This window comes from Somniosus microcephalus, chromosome 22, assembly GCF_052327205.1.
Source record: "Somniosus microcephalus isolate GS21.2 chromosome 22, FLI_Smic_1.0, whole genome shotgun sequence".
NCBI lineage: Eukaryota > Metazoa > Chordata > Chondrichthyes > Squaliformes > Somniosidae > Somniosus > Somniosus microcephalus.
In genome coordinates, this window is record NC_141008.1 from 9,370,723 (window position 1) to 9,385,234 (window position 14,512).

Genomic DNA, 14,512 nt, shown 5'->3' on the forward strand with positions numbered 1-14,512 from the left:
CGTGGAATGCCCGACCAGAAACATCGGTGGGAACAGAATCCATAACTGCTTTTTAAAGGGAAGTGGAGTCATAATTGAAAAAGAAAAATGTGAAAGGGTAGGGGAATGGGACAAGTCGCGAGCTCTCTGAGAGAGCCAGCATAGGCACGATGGGCCGCATGGCCTGGTCTTGTGCTGGAAAATACTATTTTTTAGAAATATATCCGAAAGTCCCATGGTCCTTTGTTAGCTTCCACCCATATATTGACACAGCAAGGAAAGTGACAAACTGGGAAAAGGCTCCATCCAGCATTTACTTCTGTGTCTGCTGGGAACTGTCACTCACCCCCAGCAATCCCAAACCAGCGGCAGCTTAATTATCAAGATCAGCTGTTGCCAACACCTGGCTACACTCAGCATCAAGCACTTGGTCTAAGTCGGCTGAGGTGACTTACCCATCTGTGAAATGACCGGCTCATGAAACTGAAAAGGTGCATCTCCTTCGCACACAAGCGTGATCAACTTAAGGTGGTCACCGTTCTGGCCGTACAGAAATATTAACGCTAGAGACTTTAATGATTTGAAATGGCAGGTCTCCAATCTGTCTCGGCATTCACAGAATCACAGAAACCCCACAGTGCAGATAGAGGCCATTTTGGCCCATCGAGCCTGCACTGACACATATCCCACCCGATCCCCGTAACCCCTACACCAACACATATCCCACCCTATCCCCGTAACCCCACGTATTTAATCCCCCTAACACTGAGGGTCAATTTATCATAGCCAATCAACCTAACCCGCACATCTTTGGACTGTGGGAGGAAACCGGAGCACCCGAGGAAACCCACGCAAACACGGGGAGAATGTGCAAACTCCACACAGACAGTCGTCCGAGGCCGGATTCGAACCCGGGTCCCTGGCGCTGTGAGGCAACAGTGCTAACCACTATGCCACCGTGCTGCCCTCTGTGCATTCTGTGGATAGAAGTCTTTCTTTGGATTGGTCACCTGGGTTTTCAATAAAATAAAGCCCTCGTGCACTGTCTCTGCACACACAAGCGTTTCCCCAGCTTCTACATTTCTTGTTTCATAAGTTCTGACAGTTCATCACACTGGCACACACCAGCGCAGCAGTGCTTCTAAGCTGCAGGTTGTGTACTGCTTTAACTATACTTTGATCTGTATGTGGAGTTGAACAAATGAGGAAGAATGTTAGTTTATTGAGTGTAAATACCGTGTTCCTCATCCTTCAAATGTGGTTCAACTTTACATGCAAAACTCCCACACGTCTTCCTGTTTGGTTGTCTTTCTGGGAATGTCTAGCCTGAACCCTAATCATGTTCCTTAAATAATTTGTTTCCAGTTTTATTTGGGCTGGTTCCCTTTTTATCTCATTGAAATTGGGTTTTCTTTCCAGTTAACTACCTTTATCTTTGACTGATGCCCCTCCTTTTCAGTTTTATATTGTACCTAAATATGTTGTGGTCACTGTTTCCTAGCTGTTCCCCTACCCTTACATGATCTACTTGCCCCACTTCATTTCCTGCAACTAGATCAAACACAACCACCTTCCTAGTTGAGAGCAGTTCTGCAAAGAATTGTACGAAACTACTCCTATTCTTTGCCACTTGCATTACTCTTTCCCCCAGTCTCTGGATATTAAATTCACCCATTATCATAATCATGTTGCACTTTCACTTTTCTCCAATTTGTCTACTTATCCCTTCCTCCATCTCCTTTCCACTGTTCAGCCAATTGTCATATATAGTTCCTTTATTCCTTGGCTCGAACCAAATAGAATCAGCTGTTGTCCCATCCCCTGTATCATTGCTCTGTTCTAGTGCTGCAGTGGAATCTTTGATTAACGTTGCTACTAGTCCTCCTTTGTCTTCCAACATTATCGCTCCTGAATTGCATCCCACGCTGGAGCTTCCCATTGTTTAGAAGTTACAGTAACCTGCAAAACTCGAGTTTGATGGCTGTCCAATTTTTCTTTGTTTAGCCTATTAACCCTCCACCCATTGTTCACTGTCTGCTGCCTTTAGTGTTGTCAAAAAATACTGTTTTCCTGGGAGTTAACCATTCATTAGCTGAACAGAACACCATCATAGAAATATCATGGGAATGGAAATTCCTTACAGGCAGAAGTCCCAAAATGGTACAGCTTCCTGTCTATTTTGCTTTCCTATCTGTTTTATCATTTCATTTTCCCTTCCTTCACATCACTAGTTACTCTCCCAGCTAGGAAAGTGATCCCTCAGTGCTGCCCCTCCGACAGTGCAGCACTCCCTCAGTACTGCCCATAGACAGTGCAGCGCTCCCTCAGTACTGCCCCTCTGACAGTGCAGCGCTCCCTCAGTACTGCCCCTCTGACAGTGCAGCGCTCCCTCAGTACTGCCCCTCTGACAGTGCAGCCCTCCCTCAGTACTGCCCCTCCCACAGTGCAGCCCTCCCTCAGTACGGCCCCTCCCACAGTGCAGCCCTCCCTCAGTACTACCCCTCCGACAGTGCAGCACTCCCTCAGTACTGCCCCTAACACAGTGCAGGGCTCCCTCAGTACTGCCCCTCCCACATTGCAGCGCTCCCTCAGTACTGCCCTCCCACAGTGCAGCGCTCTTTCAGTACTGCCCCCTCTGACAGTGCAGCCCTCCCTCAGTACTGCCCCTCCGACAGTGCAGCCCTCCCTCAGTACTGCCTCAACGACAGTGCAGCGCTCCCTCAGTACTGCCTCAACGACAGTGCAGCCCTCCCTCAGTACTGCCTCAACGACAGTGCAAGCCCTCCCTCAGTACTGCCTCAACGACAGTGCAGCGCTCCCTCAGTACTGCCTCAACGACAGTGCAGCGCTCCCTCAGTACTGCCTCAACAACAGTGCAGCGCTCCCTCAGTACTGCCTCAACGACAGTGCAGCACTCCCTCAGTACTGCCCCTCCGACAGTGCAGCGCTCCCTCAGTACTGCCCCTCCCACACTGCAGTGCTCCCTCAGTACTGCCCCCTCCGACAGTGCAGCACTCCCTCAGTACTGCCCCTCCGACAGTGCAGCGCTCCCTCAATACTGCCCCTCCGACAGTGCAGCACTCCCTCAGTACTGCCCCTCCGACAGTGCAGCGCTCCCTCAGTACTGCCCCTCCCACACTGCAGTGCTCCCTCAGTACTGCCCCTCCGACAGTGCAGCACTCCCTCAGTACTGCCCCTCCCACACTGCAGCGCTCCCTCAATACTGCCCCTCCGACAGTGCAGCACTCCCTCAGTACTGCCCCTCCGACAGTGCAGCGCTCCCTCAGTACTGCCCCTCCGACAGTGCAGCGCTCCCTCAGTACTGCCCCTCCCACAGTGCAGCTCCCTCAGTACTGCCCCTCCCACACTGCAGTGCTCCCTCAGTACTGCCCTCCGACAGTGCAGCACTCCCTCAGTACTGCCCCTCCGACAGTGCAGCGCTCCCTCAGTACTGCCCCTCTGACAGTGCAGCTCTCCCTCAGTACTGCCCCTCCGACAGTGCAGCACTCCCTCAGTACTGCCCCTCCGACAGTGCAGCACTCCCTCAGTACTGCCCCTCCCACAGTGCAGCGCTCCTCAGTACTGCCCCTCCGACAGTGCAGCTCTCCCTCAGTACTGCCCCTCCGACAGTGCAGCACAGCCCTCAGTACTGCCCCTCCGACAGTGCAGCACTCCCTCAGTACTGCCCCTCCCACAGTGCAGCGCTCCCTCAGTACTGCCCCTCCCACAGTGCAGCGCTCCCTCAGTACAGACCCTCCCACAGTGCAGCGCTCTTTCAGTACTGCCCCTCCGACAGTACTGCCCCTCCGACAGTGCAGCGCTCCCTCAGTACTGCCCCTCCGACAGTGCAGCGCTCCTCAGTACTGCCCCTCCGACAGTGCAGCGCTCCCTCAGTACTGCCCCTCCGACAGTGCAGCGCTCCCTCAGTACTGCCCCTCCGACAGTGCAGCGCTCCCTCAGTACTGCCCCTCCGACAGTGCAGCGCTCCCTCAGTACTGCCCCTCCGACAGTGCAGCGCTCCCTCAGTACTGCCCCTCCGACAGTGCAGCGCTCCCTCAGTACTGCACTGAAGTGCCAGTCTGGATTATGCGCTCAATTTTTGGAGTGAGGCTTGAATTTGATTCAGAAGCAAGAGGTTACCCAGACCTTGCCCCCCGCCCCCTTCTGATACTGTTGGAGCCTAGCATCCCACCCCTGTACTGCCAAACCTCGGACCTCTTCCAGTGCTCTGAGACCCCAGTGCCCCTAATAATCCTACTTGGTATAACACTCAGTACTTACTAAACCTGCAACTCACTGTGAGCAACAGCACAGGAGGGGTTTTGATGGAGTGGATGGGGAGAAACTCCTTCCACTGGCAGGAGGGGTCGGTAAGCAAAGGATACAGATTTAAAGTAATGGTAAAAAAAAAATACAGGGGAGATGTGAGGAGACACTCTTTTACACACTGAGTTGTTGTGATCTGGAATGCACTGCCTGAAAGGGTGGTGGAAGCAGATTCAATCATAACTTTCAAATGGGAATTAGATAAATACTTGAAAAGGAAAGATTTGCAGGGCTCTGGGGAAAGAGCAGAGAGTGGGTCTAATTGGAGAGCTCTTTCAAAGAGCCAGCACAGGCACAATGGGCTGAATGGCCTACCTCTGTGATTCTCGGAGGTCTGAAAACACATTGCAAGTTAATGGTAATACTTAGGAAGCGAGTCGTGATGGCAGTGTTCCTTCGTTAGATATTGGGGAAACTAAGGTGCTGCCGCTTTGTGTGCAGTGCTAGTTTGTACTTCTAACTTTATCTGGCTGTTGTTTGACTTTAGGAATCGCTGTTGGCCATATCTATTATTTTTTGGAAGATGTATTCCAAACCAACCCGGTGGGGTACGGCTGCTCAGGACGCCAAGCATTTTGTAAGTCGGTTTTTACTGAAGCAATTGTTGAGTGTTCGGGAACCAGTACCAGAACGTGGGGTGTATCTGTGTTTTATACAGCTAGTAGCGGAACTGTGGCATTTGGGGTCAAATATCAGTGAATCATTTATTGAATCTGCCCTTCCACAGTCTTGAAGAGTGGAAAGTCTTCATGATATGTGATGTGATATTGATTTATTCGAGATGCCTTGTATCTCCACGGGGAGCCTCGCTGACTGCTGCCCCCTGTGTGAACCTGGAGATGTGCACTCCCTGCATGGTTTTGCTGGGTTATAAAACTGTCTCGGAATGCTTCGCAAAATAAATGGCCTATTGCCCTCCCCCATCCTCTGCAGTTACTAGCCGTCACTGCCCACTTCCACTGCTCCCTCTTCAAATATCTCAAGTCTAGTTTATGATCTTCCCTTAGAACTAAGACTACGCTGAGCCGAGTCAGTAATGGTATTGTATGTGAGTGCAGCATGCTTTCCCCCTTGGTCCTCCGCTCAGTCAATCACTCCATCCTTCTCCAGCTCTCCCCTCTATTCTGTCCCAAGGTACTGACGAGACACACGGGTAGCGGGGGAAGCAGGGCACAGAGATTGGCGTTAGGGTGGTGAAGGGTTGAGTATGTTGTGGGAAGAGATCTGAAGGAGGTTCGGGTTCCAGTATAGAGAAGGTCTCGGGATTCGCTTGTTGCGGGCAATGCTGGGTATTTAGCAGTAGGGGGGCCTCTCCTTGCCCCTCAGCTGCCTCACATTCACACTCAGGGATTTCTTTGACAACAAACTGTGTGTTACACAATGTTATGGAGGCAGTGCTGGGGGTTTACCACAGAGCTCCCCCATGACCAATCAAAACACCTTTCAACAATCCACTTGTCTGCTCGATACAATCACAGATGGTGCTGCATGTTGCTGTTGTAATGTTTCACAGCTGCTCAACCACAGAGGCATCATTAGCCAAGGACACAAGGTCACCCAGAACCCACCCTGAGACCTGCCCCTTTGTACCAAAAAAAGCTAGCATGCTGGCCTGCCAGACAACAGGCATTCTGCAAGCTGCAGCTGATTGCTCATTGTCATTGAGGGTGTATTACTACTAATCACAAACAATATCCAGCTCACGTCCCCCCTGCCCGGCTCCCCCCTCTGCTCGGCTCCCCCCCGCCCCGCCCCCCGCCCGGCTCTTTCCCCCCCCCGCCCGGCTCTCTCCCCCCTGGCCCGGCTCCCCCCCACCCCGCCCGGCCCCCCCCCCCGCCCCCGGCCCGGCTATCTCTGCCCCCCCCCCCCCCGGGCCCGGCTCTCCCCCCCCCCCCCCCCCCCCCCCCGCCAGTGAGTTACTGTCAGCTCTGGTGCTGTCCGAGTGCTCCTGTCAGCACTGTGTGACGCTGTTTGTTTTCGTCACTGATTCCAGGAATGGGTTCTGTTTATCACCACAGGAAAGCTATTTTTGACATTGCCGAAGAAGATCCCAACTACAACCCACTGCCTGAGGACCGACCTGGGGGCTTCAACTGGGGCGCGGGGCAGCGACTCGGAGGCTAGTCACAAAGCGACTGCGAGCCACATGCCGGACCTCCGAGGATGTATTTGTTCTCTTTTGCCTCTCTACTGCTCCCTGTCACCCTGGTTCAGTTCAACAAATATAGCCTTGCAGATTGACAATGACCCTACCAACCAGCAAGCAGTTCCTGTGTCATGGATAACTGTCGACTCTCGAGGGTGAATTACAATTGGCCAACAGTGCCTGTAGCTTTGTCTGTTATACTGGAATAGCCTGACATTTCAATGAGACTTATTCCATCGAACTGGATATCTGAGTGTTCAGATTAATCATCTCTCGGAAGATCAAGTCTCTGAGGTTACATTCATCCCAGTTGTGTGTGTAGCCATAATTTTTATATTACTGATGGTTTTTATGAACAGCTATTGACTGTTGTAAGTATTCTTTTACAAGGAAAACAGAACTCGACCCATCAGCCTTTCTCTGATCCTAGACATTAAATTCCTGAGCAAAAAGCCAACAGATGGCGCCTTTGATCTGTACTGAGCAGGGTTAGTGCAGGAATGTGTTGCCTTTGCACAGACTAAGCACAGTCCACCTCAGCGATCTTTCGACCAGTATACTTTGTCAGTCACACACGTGAACAGCTGAATCCTGTAATTAATGTCAGTCGGATCACTCTAGCCTGTCAGTATTGGTTAAACAGACTAACCCTTTACTGTTGCACTCTCTTGTCCTGCTTCTTGCTGGCGCCAGATGAGTGTAACCTGGCCAAATACACTCTTAGCTACCTTTAGATAATTACTCACCAGTGGTTTTCATACCCGTTTCGGATTGGCACAGTGCCTGGCATCTAGGCAACGTATACCCATGGCCGGATCTAGGTAGGATATATTAGCTTGTGGTATGTTACTGTGAGGTGCACAGACCCACACAGCAAGGTGCAGTTTAAGCTGCTGTCCTGGGCAGTTGGTGAGAGTAAGTCTACGCACTTGTTAGTAGAAATGATTTGGTAGCAAAAAGCAGCCATATCTCTCAGTTCCTCAGGTAAATGGGAGGGTGAGATGATGTCTTTGTAAACTAATCCTCTATTAAATTCTTACACATGAATTAGCAGCACTCGGCTGTAAAGGGACTCTCAAACAAGCTGGTTACAAACCTGTTTAGTTCAGTCTGGTTAATAAGGACGCCTGGTCTGTATTAAAATGGCCTCACTTCGATTATCTCAATTAAATAAAGTGTGTAGGACACACAGCTCTTATGTTCACAGTTTCCCACACTGGTCTTAGCTGGGCTGGTGCCCGCACTTCGGGAAGCTGATCCCAGGCTCCTTACATGGAGTTCCCAGCCCCTGGTTACAGAGCAGGGTTTTAGATTCCTAGATCCAGGATCATAGAAAAGGCCGTGAGCACAAGGTGCGAACGGCAGAGGAACGAAAGGCCGTGACACAAGTTCTTAGCTGAAAGGTGCACTTCAGATAATAGAACACAGACTAAATGTGTTCATGCTAGGAATCGCGCTGGGTGGGACGGGGGGCTGTGGGCAGGAGAGGAGAGGTCACATGTCAGCTTTGTCACTAACTAGGTTTTATTGTCAGCTGTGGCTCAGTTGGCAGCACTCTCACCCTGAGTCACACACACACCCCACAGTGCAAATAGAGGCCATTTCGGCCCATCGAGCCTGCACCGACACATATCCCACCCGATCCCCGTAACCCCTACACCAACACATATCCCACCCTATCCCTGTAACCCCACGTATTTAATCCCCCTAACACTAAGGGTCAATTTATCATAGCCAATCAACCTAACCCGCACATCTTTGGACTGTGGGAGGAAACTGGAGCACCCGGAGAAAACCCACGCAAACACGGGGAGAATGTGCAAAGTCCACACAGACAGTCACCCGAGGCTGGATTCGAACCCGGGTCTCTGGCGCTGTGAGGCAACAGTGCTAACCACTATGCCACCGTGCTGCCCTGTATTCAAGTCCCACTCCAGAGACTTGAACACATAATCTAGGCTGACTCCAGTACAGCACTGAGGGAGTGCTGCACTGTCTGAGGTGCAGTCTTTCAGGTGAGACATTAAACCTGCCTGCCCCCTCAGGTGGATGTAAAAGATCCCTTGACACTATTTCGAAGAAGAGTAGGGGTGTTCTCCCCAGTGTCTGGGCCAATATTTATCCCTCAACCAACACCTATAACAGATTATCTGGTCATTTATCTCATTGTTGTTTGTGGAACCTTGCTGTGTGCAAATTGACTACCGTGTTTCCTACATTACAACAGTAACTACACTTCAAAAGTACTTCATTGGCTGTAAAGCGCTTTGGGACGTCCTGAGGTTGTGAAAGGCGTTATATAAATGCAAGTTCTTTGTTCTTTCTAAACCTAGTAGTCAAAAGTCTAGGAGGGTGATCTCAGCCCTGAGATGATGCTGTCGAGGGCCCACTGGGGTGTACATGACATCAGAGGAGGGCTGGACCAGGCTCAGCTGTCGTGTTACCAAAGTTTACCGTTGTGAATAACCCTTATTGTCTTGAGCCCCTGAAATTGTGGAAATATTTATCTTTTGTATCCCTGTTGAGAAATCAGTTCATTCCTTGTCAATTGATCTTGCCTAGACAGCCAATTTCAAGCAGGAAACAGTGAGAATTCACCAATCCTATTGCAGGTTCAGCTGGCAGGAGCAAGCTGCATTCAGGGTCGTCTGTGTCCCCAGTGCTCTGCACCTTAGTCACAACTGACAGAGCTCAGTTCTGGTTGATGGGTTTGGATTGTAATCCGAAACTGATGCTGCCAGTGAGCTAAGGTTCAATCCGATTGTGTTGCCGAGGATTTCTCTCTCTCTCTCTCCCCTACCAAAAACAAACTTCATTTTAAACTTCAAAAGATGCTTTTAAAATCTTGGTACTGTAAAATCCTTCATCATCATTGGGTTTTACTTTCATTGTTAAGTTCCACACAGGCCTCCCCAATGGTTCAATGAGTAAGTGAGTCAGACAGGGCCGGCAGGTCCGGGTTAGAACCCCCCTGTGTGCTGTGCTAGCTGATCTCCGCATTGGTGATGCTGTCCGGGTCCCTCTGGGGGTGTACGTGTGTAGATCTCAGCTGTAACGGTGCCAATCATCTACGTGATTAATGGCCTCTGGTACAATACTGCAGAGCAACCAGAAACCAATGCAGCTGTACCCATAGGTCTTTGCCTGGGCATCTCTTGGAGCTAGAGTTACCCCATGGGCCTGTACCCCAGTATCCCACAGGCCTGTATCCGGGTACCAGTGGGCCTGTCCCAGTATCCCACAGGCATGTACCCTGGTACCAGTGGGCCTGGCCCAGTATCCCACAGGCCTGTACCCTGGTACCAGAGGGCTTGTACCCCAGTATCCCACAGGCCTGTATCCGGGTACCAGTGGGCCTGTCCCAGTATCCCACAGGCCTGTATCCGGGTACCAGTGGGCCTGTCCCAGTATCCCACAGGCCTGTATCTGGGTACCAGTGGGCCTGTCCCAGTATCCCACAGGCTTGTACCCAAAAGGTTGAAGTTTTTTAATCAATTCACCTTTGTACCAAATCTAAGTCCAGCAAAGTGCTATGGATATTTTTAATCATAAAATTTGATTCCCATAAACTGAGATGGTTTGATGATTGTGAAGCTGTTGGGTATACTCTCTGGTTTTGTGTTTCTGTTTACAGCAGATTGGTTTTATTTGTACAGAGAGCTGTACTCTGTAACTGATGGTTTCTTGTTTAAATCTTAGCGTTTTTGACAAGAGTGTGCAGGAGTCTCTCCTTTTTATTTATTCTGATGCTCACTTGTCACTTTAATGAAAGCCTTGTGATGGAAATTAAATTATTTTAGTTCAAATATTTCTTTCCACTCCTCAAGGTTCCTCCGTACACGTCCTACCTCAGGTACTGCTGACTTGGCAGGCATGCACCCTGTGGGAGAGGGACTTAGAGACACCAGTCAGTGCACAAATATCTCCCTGTGGGGGAAGGGACTGAGAGATAAGTCAGTTTACAGATATCTCGCTGAGAGAGAGGGACTGAGTGACACCAGACAGTTTACACATATCTCCCTGAGGGAGAGGGACTTGGAGACAACAGTCAGCGTGCAGATATCTCCCTGTGGGAGAAGGACTGAGACAACAGTCAGCGTGCAGATATCTCCCTGTGGGAGAAGGACTGAGACAACAGTCAGCGTGCAGATATCTCCCTGTGGGAGAAGGACTGAGACAACAGTCAGCGTGCAGATATCTCCCTGTGGGAGAAGGACTGAGACAACAGTCAGCGTGCAGATATCTCCGAGGGAGAGGAACTTGGAGACCAGTGTGAAGAAATGTCAGCTGTGTGGCCCAATGGTAGCACACTCACCTCTGAATCAGGTCAGGGGTTCCAGTCCCACTCCAGAGACTTGAGCACAAAATCTAGGTTGACACTTCACTGCACTACTGAGGGAGTGCTGCTCTGTCAGAGGTGCCATCCTTCAGATGAGACGTTTAAACCAAGGCCGTGTCTGCCCTCGTGTGGATGTAAAAGATCCTACGACACTATTTCGAAGAGCTGGGGAAGTTCTCCCGGTGTCCTGGCCAATGTTTATCCCTCAACCAACATCACTTAAAAACAGACTATCTGGTCATTTATTTCATGTTTGTGGGATGTTGCTGTGCGCAGATTGGCTGTCACGTTTCCTACATTATAACAGAGAGCCAGCATAGATTTGTAAAGGGTAGTTCATGCCTGATGAACCTGATTGAATTTTTTGAAGAGCTGACTAAAGTAGTGGACAGGGGCATGTCTATGGATGTTATTTATATGGACTTCCAGAAGGCATTTGATAAAGTCCTTCATAAGAGACTGTTAGCTAAAGTTGAAGCTCATGGAATTGAAGGCAAATTATTGACCTGGTTAGGAAATTGGCTGAACGGCAGGGGACAGAAAGATGGGATAATTGGCAGGATGTGACTAGTGTGTCCCGCAAGGATCTGTGTTGGGGCCTCAACTATTCACTGTAGTTATTAATGACTTAGATGATGGGATAGAAAGCCACATATCCAAGTTTGCCGATGACACAAAGATGGGCAGAATTGTAAGCAGTGTAGATGGAAGCATAAAATTGCAAAGATATTAATAGATTTAAGTGAATGGGCAAACTGTGGCAAATGCATTTCAATGTAGTCAAATGTGAGGTCATCCACTTTGGACCTAAAAAGGATACAACAGGGTACTTTCTAAATGGTGAAAAGCCAGAAACAGTGGAGGTCCAAAGAGACTTGGGGGGTCCATGTACATAGATCATTAAAATGTCATGGACAGGTACAGCAAATAATCAAAAGGGCTAATGGAATGCTGGCCTTTATATCTAGAGGACTAGAATACAAGGGGGTAGAAGTTATGCTGCAGCTATACAAAGCCCTGGTTAGACCACACCTGGAGCAGTTCTGGGCACCACACCTTAGGAAGGATATATGGGTCTTGGCAGGGGTGCAGCGTAGATTTACTAGGGTGATACCTGGATTCCAAAGTTACGAGAGATTACACAAACTAGGGTTGTATTCCCTGAAATTTAGAAGGTTAAGGGGTGATCTGATCGAAGTTTTCAAGATATTAAGGGGAACAGATAGGGTAGAGAGAGAAACTATTTCCGCTGGTTGGGGATTCTAGGACTAGGGGGCATAGTCTAAAAATTAGAACCAGATCTTTCAGGAGTGAAGTTAGGAAACACTTCTACACACAGAGGGTGGTAGAAGTTTGGAACTCTCTTCCGCAAACAGCAATCGATGCTGGGTCAATTGTTAATTTTAAATCGGAGATCGATAGATTTTTGTTAACCAAAGGTATTAAGGGATATGGGCCAAAGGCGGGAATATGGAGTTAGGTCGCAGATCAGCCATGATCTCATTGAATGGCGGAACAGGCTCGAGGGGCTGAATGGCCTCCTCCTGTTCCTATGTTCCTAACCGTGACTACACTTCAAAAGTACTTAATTGGCTGTAAAGCGCTTTGGGGTGCCCTGAGGTCATGAAAGCCGCTATATAAATGGATGGAAGTGTTTCTTTTTTATTATTTCTAACATTTAGGAGTCCGGGTGATTCAGTATACTGCCTTCCTTTTTAGTTCAGTGCCGGGGCAGTGCCCATGTCCCCTGGTAGGTTTCCATCTCTGGTTGCTATTGGACAAACATATTTTGAAAGCAGCTGGGGATGTATTTCATGCCGGGCACGGGAACAGAATACAGGTTCCACAAAAAGGATGCTCCCAGAGCCCGGGACAGTAGGACTGTTGGATGTGCTAAAAGCTGAGTCCTGCAGAAGTGGTGACTTATTTCTGAGACCACCCACCTGCTTATTAAAATGCACATGCAAAATTGTATTAAATCTGATGTAATGCAAATACTAATTACAGTAAGCTGCAGCCCGTCGCTGGTCTGATGGGATAGGTGAGACCTACTGTGGACCATTTGTACTTTTCTATTCTCACAATAATGTTCTTTAGTTAGGAAGAATGTATTGTGTATATATTGCCAGATTACTTTATAAATTGACAGAGTTGTATCTGTTGGGCTATAGAAAGCCACCCAGTTCTGTTTTCTGTGCTAAACCTTAATTTAATGTATTTTGGAGGGATATGAGCTGCTTTATTTCACCTAAAGTCAGTTAAAATAGGATTCCTGACAGTAACACTGGCCTATATGGATGAATGTATTATACAGTCTGGCCGTGTTGCTGAGCATCTTTGTATAAAATGGTTGTGGAAATAACCTCCCTCAGACCCTGTTGAAGTTTCATGCTGACACTGATAGCAATGGCTTTTCTGGGGATCCGGACCGGACCGATTTATAGGAGCAGGAGGAGGTCATTCAGCCCCTGGAGCCTGTTCTGCCATTCAATTAGATCATGGCTGATCTGTACCTTAACTCCATCTACCCGCCTTGGTTCCGTAACCCTTAATACCCTTACCAACAAAAATCTACCATCTCAGTTTTGAAATGTTCAGTTGACCCCCAGCTTCAACAGCTTTTTGGGGGAGAGAGTTCCAGATTTCCACCACCCTTTGTGTGAAGAAGTGCTTCCTGACATCACCCCTGAACGGCTTGGCTCTAATTTTAAGGTTATACCCCCTTGTTCTGAACTCCCCTGCTGGACGCCTACCCACTCCCCCGCATAGCTGACATGGTCAACCAGATCGCGCAGTACCACGTCTTTTCGACCATTGACCTGAAATCAGCGTACCACCAGCTCCCCATCCGCCCTGAAGACCGCCAGTATACTGCTTTTGAGGCAAACGGCCGCCTCTATCACTTCCTTAGGGTTCCCTTCGGCGTTACCAACGGGGTCTCCGTCTTCCAAAGGGAGATGGACCGGATGGTCGATCAAAACGCGCTGCAGGCCACTTTCCCTTACCTAGACATTGTGACCATCTGCGGCCATGACTTGCAGGACCATGACGCAAACCTCGAGAAATTCCTCCGCACCGCCCAACTCCTGAACCTGACATATAACACGGAGAAGTGCATATTCCGCACAGACTGCCTCGCCATCCTTGGCTGTGTTGTGGAACACGGGGTCATCGGTCCCGACCCGGACCGGATGCGTCCCCTTATGGAACTCCCACTGCCCCACTGCCTAAAAGCCCTGAAGAGGTGCCTAGGGTTTTTTTCCTACTATGCCCAGTGGGTCCCCTACTATGCAGACAAAGCCCGTCCGCTGATCAAATCCACCTCTTTTCCCCTGACAGCAGAGGCCCGCTTGGCCTTCCACCGTATCAAGGAGGACATTGCCAAAGCCACCATGCACGCAGTGGACGAATCCATCCCCTTCCAGGTGGAAAGCGATGCGTCCGACTTCGCCCTGGCCGCCACCCTTAATCAGGCGGGGAGACCTGTGGCATTCTTCTCACGAACCCTCCAGGGCCCGGAGACCAGACACTCCGCAGTCGAGAAGGAGGCCCAGGCTATTGTGGAGGCTGTGCGTCATTGGAGGCATTACCTGGCTGGAAAACGATTTACCCTGCTCACTGACCAGCGTTCAGTTGCTTTTATGTTCAACAACAAGCAGAGGGGCAAAATCAAAAATGACAAGATCTTGAGGTGGAGAATCGAACTTTCCACCTACAACTAT

At 49.6% G+C, this 14,512-nt stretch overlaps 1 pseudogene across 1 annotated transcript in view; it reads left to right on the top strand.

The window, feature by feature from the left end:
- Nucleotides 1-10,261, top strand: part of LOC147102017 (uncharacterized) — an 11,637-nt pseudogene extending 1,376 nt beyond the window's left edge. The window contains exons 2-4 of the transcript XR_015073302.1: nucleotides 4,089-4,240; nucleotides 4,793-4,882; nucleotides 6,324-10,261. The product of XR_015073302.1 is annotated as an uncharacterized LOC147102017 (transcript). The remainder of the gene's footprint in view (nucleotides 1-4,088; nucleotides 4,241-4,792; nucleotides 4,883-6,323) is intronic.
- The last annotated feature ends 4,251 nt before the right edge of the window (nucleotides 10,262-14,512 follow it).